The sequence below is a fragment of the Antennarius striatus genome, chromosome 2 (assembly GCF_040054535.1).
Source record: "Antennarius striatus isolate MH-2024 chromosome 2, ASM4005453v1, whole genome shotgun sequence".
NCBI classification, from domain to species: Eukaryota; Metazoa; Chordata; class Actinopteri; order Lophiiformes; family Antennariidae; genus Antennarius; species Antennarius striatus.
The window spans coordinates 6,504,916-6,511,545 of record NC_090777.1 but is presented as its reverse complement, the minus strand read 5'-3'; the positions used below and the strand labels follow the sequence as shown (position 1 = coordinate 6,511,545).

General features: G+C 41.7%; 1 long non-coding RNA gene across 4 annotated transcripts; it reads left to right on the top strand.

Annotated features, from left to right (window-relative positions):
• The first annotated feature begins 511 nt into the window (after positions 1–511).
• Positions 512–6,019, top strand: LOC137607455 (uncharacterized). Of its 4 annotated transcripts, none has more exons than XR_011037981.1 (7): positions 512–744; positions 834–908; positions 1,645–4,212; positions 4,295–4,412; positions 4,520–4,657; positions 5,250–5,633; positions 5,708–6,019. It is a non-coding gene; the product is annotated as an uncharacterized lncRNA (long non-coding RNA). The 4 variants fall into 4 exon arrangements; XR_011037980.1 differs by having other exon boundaries at positions 513–744; positions 1,645–1,866; positions 2,006–4,412; XR_011037982.1 differs by having other exon boundaries at positions 516–744; positions 1,645–1,866.
• Positions 6,020–6,630: the final 611 nt, after the last annotated feature.

The following is a 6,630-nucleotide window of genomic DNA, read 5'->3' as shown; positions in this document are numbered from 1 at the left end:
GCGGATGTAGCGGTGGTAATATGAAAATGACTGACATACAAACAAACATCTTTTTCAGAAATTGTCATCCCTTACATATGCCAAAGTGCACCAATCCACATAAAAATGTCACTTAGCAAAGCAATTGAAAATACCTCCAGGTTTGCAATGCAGTATGTGATACTTGAACCATATCAATTTTCAGGAGTTGGCTAAAAGACAGCGAAGAACATTGGCTTGAACAGATAAGCATAACTTAAAGAAGACATAGGATTAATCGATGAAAAGATCTACTGTTGTGGGAAGCATGTTGGCACAGTAGGTAGAGCTGTTGCCTCACAGCAAGGGGGTCGTTGGTTCAATTTGATCTTTATGTGCAGAGTGAGGTTTTTTGTGTGGCAGGATGATGTGTCTCATCTGTATTAAATTATGAGCTGCTGTGTAGAGTCACTGTCAGCCAATGACCTCATCGTGGCACTCTATAAAACGGAGTGTTGGCGGCCTCCCCTCCCTCTTGCTTTGGCCGTCCTTGTCACTTCCGGGTCCTGTCGTTCCCTCCTTCTCGCTGTTACCACTGCAGCTATGTTAGCAGTGGCTGCTAGTACTGCCCATTAATTATTTTTGCACTGATTTGCCTGGTTGGGCTTGCTTTTAGACACCGTTATAGTCTGCGGCTCTAGAGATCGCCATCGTGCAGTACCTCTGACGCTCTCGCCTTCCTCCTCTCCCTCTCCCTCAGGGTGATCTCTCACGGGGGCCTGACTGGTAGGTGACTGATGCCAAGCCTGTGCTTTTCCTCTGTTCCTCCACTATTCCTTCAGACCTCACTAAAGTCAATTCTTTATTTGTAACAGGGGCTGTGAGGACCGGGTGTGTGTCTGGGGAGTTCCAGCGGCGTTAAGTTACAGTTCCAGCAGCGTTAAGTTACTGTAAGAACACCATAGCTTGTTGCTGTGTGGATGCCGCTTTGCCCTGCTTCGCTTCTGCTCTGCTAGTTTTCGCTGTCTTGACTGTGTCCTCTTGCCTGTGTTGCTGGCCTCGCTTCGCTGCTGCTTTCTCCTGGCTTTATTTGTCTGTGGCACCTATCCTGACTCGGAGTCGGCAGCTCTTTTTTCGCCTTGGCCTGCTGCAGCTACAAGGCTCTCAGGTGCTCCGTGCAGTCGAGCTACGGCTGCTAATCCAGCTCGGGCCTAGAGTCGGTCGCTGTCGAGGAGCTGCAAGGATAAAAACTTAGCTGCTAAAGCGACACGTCGGACTGGACCAATTAAATCGTTTATGTAAAGCTGACTTTCTCCCAGCTTCTTTGAAAACATAATCTTAATGACTGACTGAGATCAGCGGGGTTATTTTTGGTTGTAGTCACTTCTTGTTTGTTTCACTACTTTTCTTTTTTTGGGGGTTTTTTTTCATTTCAGTTTTGGCTTAAGTTTGTGGGCAAACATATTTTTGGTTGAATTTGTTTTCATGAGTTATTTTTAAATCATTTCTCATTGCTTTATTCCTTTATTTATCTAAGTACTTAATTATTTTCCTTGTGTTTGATACTTTTTTTTTGGTTTAACTGAATATTGGTTTGGGTTTAATTATTGAGCTATTTTGTTGTATTTTGGTTGCCTTTTGGTGTGCGTGACCCAGTAATTCCCTTTTGTTTTTCACCTTTTTCAGTCGCTGAGAGCCGACGGTGGTGGTCCCTGGTGCCCTGGTGGTGGTTTCCTCTTATGGTGTGCCGCGATCCCCGAATTTGAGTTTTTCACCGAGTGTGTGTCAGTGTGTGACACGAGTGATTGGGGTACTTTTCTTCCCTGGGAATTCTGTTTTTTGTTCAACAACCACTGCACCTTCGATGAGCCTCAGCACCTGAAGAAGGTTGTCCCTCCCGTGTGTGTGGTAAATGTTTTAAAAACTTATTTTAAAACTTGTTCGAAGTCGCTGCAGTCTCAGTCTCACTTAGCTAACCTCTGTCTCTGTATACACTCCTGTACCTCCTTATTCCACCACCAAGTCTCCTTATCTACTTTCCTTCCAGATGACACACCAAGCACTCTCTCATGCCCATTGAATAGAGTGACCTGTGTGCCTTAAACTGGTAATAAAACTATCTCCTTGGGCGAAATTCCCAAGGTGGCGTTGTCGGCGACTACAAATTAAAGGACTGTTTAAAATTAAGTAAACTTGACCCCAAAACCGCCCTCGAGCTGCCACATTTGCTTCCTCTTACCCAAAAAAACAACTAGACCACTCAGTTTCAGTATTTGTCGGAGACTTGTAATTTTCCTTCGGGGATTACTACAGTTACAAAAAAAAGAAAAAGAAAAACTTAGGTATATTGGTCACCCCAAATTGTCAGCATGTAAAAGTGTGTGCTTGAGTGGGTGTACATCTTTCTGTGTGGTACCGTGAGGAAATTGTGACTTGTTCTGGGTGTGCCTGCCTCTCGCCTGAAGGCAATTGAGTTACGGTCCAGAATGAACTGTGACCTGGATTCAAACAAGCTTTTGAAAATGGAACAATTGACATTCTCGTCTGCAAAAAAATGAATGAATGTTGTATCAGCGGTTTAAGCAGAAACAGACGATAAGACACACTTGTAAATTCTACACTGTTTTTTTAAAACTCAAACATGAAAAAATACAGGGATGAAGATGCTGAGGTTCTCTTTTGGAGTGACCGGGATGGATAGGATCACGAATGAGTACATCAGAGACAACGTCAGAGAGGCCAGACTGAGATGGTTTGGACATGTCCAGAGGAGATATAGTGAATATTTTGGTAGAAGGATGCTGAGTTTTGAACTGCCAGGCAGGAGGCCTAGAGGAAGACCAAAGAGAAGGTTTATGGATGGTAGTGAAAGAGGAGATGAAGGTAGTTGGTGTGAGAGAAGAGGATGCAGAAGACAGGGTTAGATGGAGGTAATTGATTCACTGTGGCGACCTCTGAAGGGAAAAGCCAAAAGGAAAAGAAGAAGAAACATGAAAAAATGACCAAATAGATAAAAAAAAATCAAATACGTTGAAAATTATCAAATACACAAAACCTGATCAACTACAAAAATATGTATGGTTTGTGAGATATGCTCCACATAACAGTGATGATAGAAATCGGATGTACTGAGGACATATACACTGATGATTACATATCAATGCCATCGTTCCATCCATTTTCTTGTAGACGAGACTGCAGCCGCTTATCCTTCCTGCCGGTCATGGGTCTGCTGGAGCTTGTCCCAGCTGGCCATGATTGAGAGCAGTGTGCAACCCAGATGCATTACAAGTCCATCGTGGGGCAAGCACAAGACATACATCTATTTGCAACATAGAAATCCTCCTCCAATAAATGTGAAACTGTATGTTATTTCTAGGGTTGAGCTTGGTACTCGTTTCAGACAGGTATCCAGTACAGATAAAGCATTTTTGACGAGTACGAGCAAAATACAAGTAAAACTTGTCAATGCTCGTGCTGAAGAAAAATCCTCATAACCAGTGGTCAGCAACCTTAAATGCACCAAGGACCAGTTTCATCTGAGAAAATATTTTCACTAACTGGCCTTCAGTTGCTTGATAATTGTTGATGACGCCAGGGCAGCTGTAGTCCAATGATAAATCATCCACAGTGGTTTTATGTAAAATGCAGACAAACCAGACAATAAACAGCTTTTTTTTTCCATAAATTGATCATCAACATCTCCATGTAAACAAGTTCATTTGATGATGACCAGGTGTACAGAAATGAGCAAACCAAAAGGATGCAGGTGAAATTTTTCCTTTTATTTCTATCTCACAAGTTTAATGAAAAGACTATGTACTGTCAGCAGCACAACCTCCACCTTGAGCCAATTCAGACAAAAATTACCCCAAAATGTAGTGATGTTACATTTCTTATCGAGGCTTCGAAGTGTGTGCCAAGTAAGAGACGCGGCGTCTCCGCGAAACGCCTATCGAGGCTCGATTCATTGGAGGGAGGTTCCGGAAATGATGACGTCTGGAGCTCTGCTGCCCAGCTGTACCACCTGACTGACTCGGGAAATGGTTCGAGTTGTCTGATGGCAATATAAACCCCTCAAGCTTAGACATTAAAATGTGGAGTTTTGTGGAGAGTTGTTTGAGCGTTTGGAGGGTTTGGAGAATTCACAGAGCAGATCAGAGATCAGATCTAGATATTACGAAGATGGAGCCAGCTTGGAAGAGAAAAACATCTCCTGTGTGGGAACATTTAGATTTGATGACTCCTAATAAGGTAAGCTAAACCCAACATTATTCGGGAAAAAATACATTTGCATTTCAAAAACTGTTTTCACTATTTGTCATTTTATTCAAAGGTGAAGTGCTTATTGTGTTTGAAGGAGTTGGGCTACAAAAGTAACACCTCATCCATGATAATGCATTACTGTGCCTTTCATGAAAATAGAGAGGAAGCTGGAGCTTCACCCAGTCATGGTAAGGTATTACAATATTAGTAACACAAAATTTTCCATGTTGACTTCTGTTCATTGTGCAAATGAAAAACAACATGTAAAAAATGCTATCTATTCTGTTTTTATCAGCCACAAGAAAACAAGAGCTGGATGAGGCCTTGTTGACATGATTGTAAAAGACACATAGCCTTTAGTATAGTGGGTGATGTTGGGTTCAGGACATCTGTGTCAAAATTGGATCCAAATTATGTTCTCCCTACAAGGCAGGTATGTATGGCTCCATGCATAAAATGAAAGAGTACATTAACGTGTGTCTCATTATTCATTACTATATAGTTTTTCAATTAGACTCTGAAGGCCATGGTTGAGGGCAAATACAACACTGCTAAAGACAAAGCTAAAGCTGTGATGGAAACAGTGGCTGCTTTAAGCCTTACATCTGACATGTGGACATTCATGATTATGGATTGTCTGAAACATGCCATTTTGTGGGGGAAGGAAGTAGGCTGTGTTCAGTCCTGCTGGGTGTGCAGGAATTCCCCAAATCCCCCACAGCTGAGAATATAGCTCATGTGAAGGCCTCCCTGATGGAGGAATGGGGAATAACTAAAAACGTGACATGTATGGTCACTGATGGTGTTCCCAACGTGCTTGCCTGTAAGAGACCTGAAGCTCAGGCATCATATTTGTGTAACTCACACTCTGAACCTGATAGTAAAGAAAGCACTTGACCACCCTGTTCTATCTGGCATCCGGCCAAAGCAAGGAAGGTGGTTGGCTACTTTAGAAGCAGCACCACTGCTAAGGTATAGTATTTCCCTTTATTTCAATTTTGTAACAGTCATGAATTCTTTGACAGTTACGGTTTCCATTATTTGATGCCATGGTTGAGCTGTCAGCAGAGAAAACTGTATCAGCCTCCAAAGCTGTCCCTCTCTTGACCATACTGGAGCAAACCCTTCAGGAGGAGGTGGCAAAGCCAGCACCAGCAGTTGCGCTGGAAATGGGAGAACACCTCATAAGGCACTTTCAGGAGAAGCTACACACTTTACAATCTACAGTATGAGCATAATGTCGCTAGCCACACTCTTGGACCCTCGCTTTGAAGTCGTGGGATCTTTCAGCCCAACTAAAGCAGCAGAAGCTGTAAAGTGCCTGAGCTCAGAGTGTGCTGCATCAATAAGATCCAAAAAAGACAGAGAGGAAATCCCCGAAGTTACCACTTGTCATGATGACATTGGAGGTAATCTATTAATCTGAATGTTGAAATCAATCCTTCCTGTCAGAACACTTACTAAATGTGTGGTTTCTTCTTAGGAAGCAAACTGTGGCATCATTTTGACACAAGTGTCAAGGAGGTATGGATGACCCAAAATGTGACAGTGGAAGTTCAACACTACCTTTCAGAGCCAAATACAAAATCCGTTTGAGTACTGGGAGAGGAAAAAACTATTGTATCCAAATTTATTTACAGTTTTGCTCTCGCTTATTTGTGCATGCCTGCATTGTCCGTGCCATGTGAAAGAGTATTTTCAAAGGCCGGGGAAGTTGTATCTAAGAAAAGGAATCGCCTCGAACCAAAACTGGTTGAAAGACTGTCATTTTTGTATAAAAATTAATAAAATCTTCCCTGTTTTGTACATCAATGTTCAAGTTACGCAGGCATGCATCTTCTGTGCCCTCTTCCTAATTACACAAGCACTTTCACTGTCCTCTGCCTGCATAAGCCCATGGCAGGTGACATAGAAGATGATGAATGTAGCCATATCACATGATGGTGGACGGATTCATGGACAAGAAAACATTCCCATTTTATTAATATAATTGGGAATATGTCATATATTATGATTACATAAAATAACTATAATTTATATTACATACATACACACACATTATATATATATATATATATATATATATATATATATATATACACACAGTATATACTGCTCACAAAAATTAAAGGTACACTTAAAAGAAACACTTTAGATCCATCAGATCTCAATATGAAGTTGGATATACAGAGAACGACAGGGCAATGTCTTAGGAACCAAAGGATGCCAATCTTTTAATGGAAATAAAAGTTTTCAGCCTACAGAAGGCTTATTTTGTGTAGACACCCTAAGATCAGAGTTAAATGAGGAAGTGGAAGGCTAGTCCATTTTTAAAAAAACTTAATTTCTGCAACTCAAAATGCTTTTCAGTATCTTGTGTGGCCCCCATGAGCTTGTATGCATGCT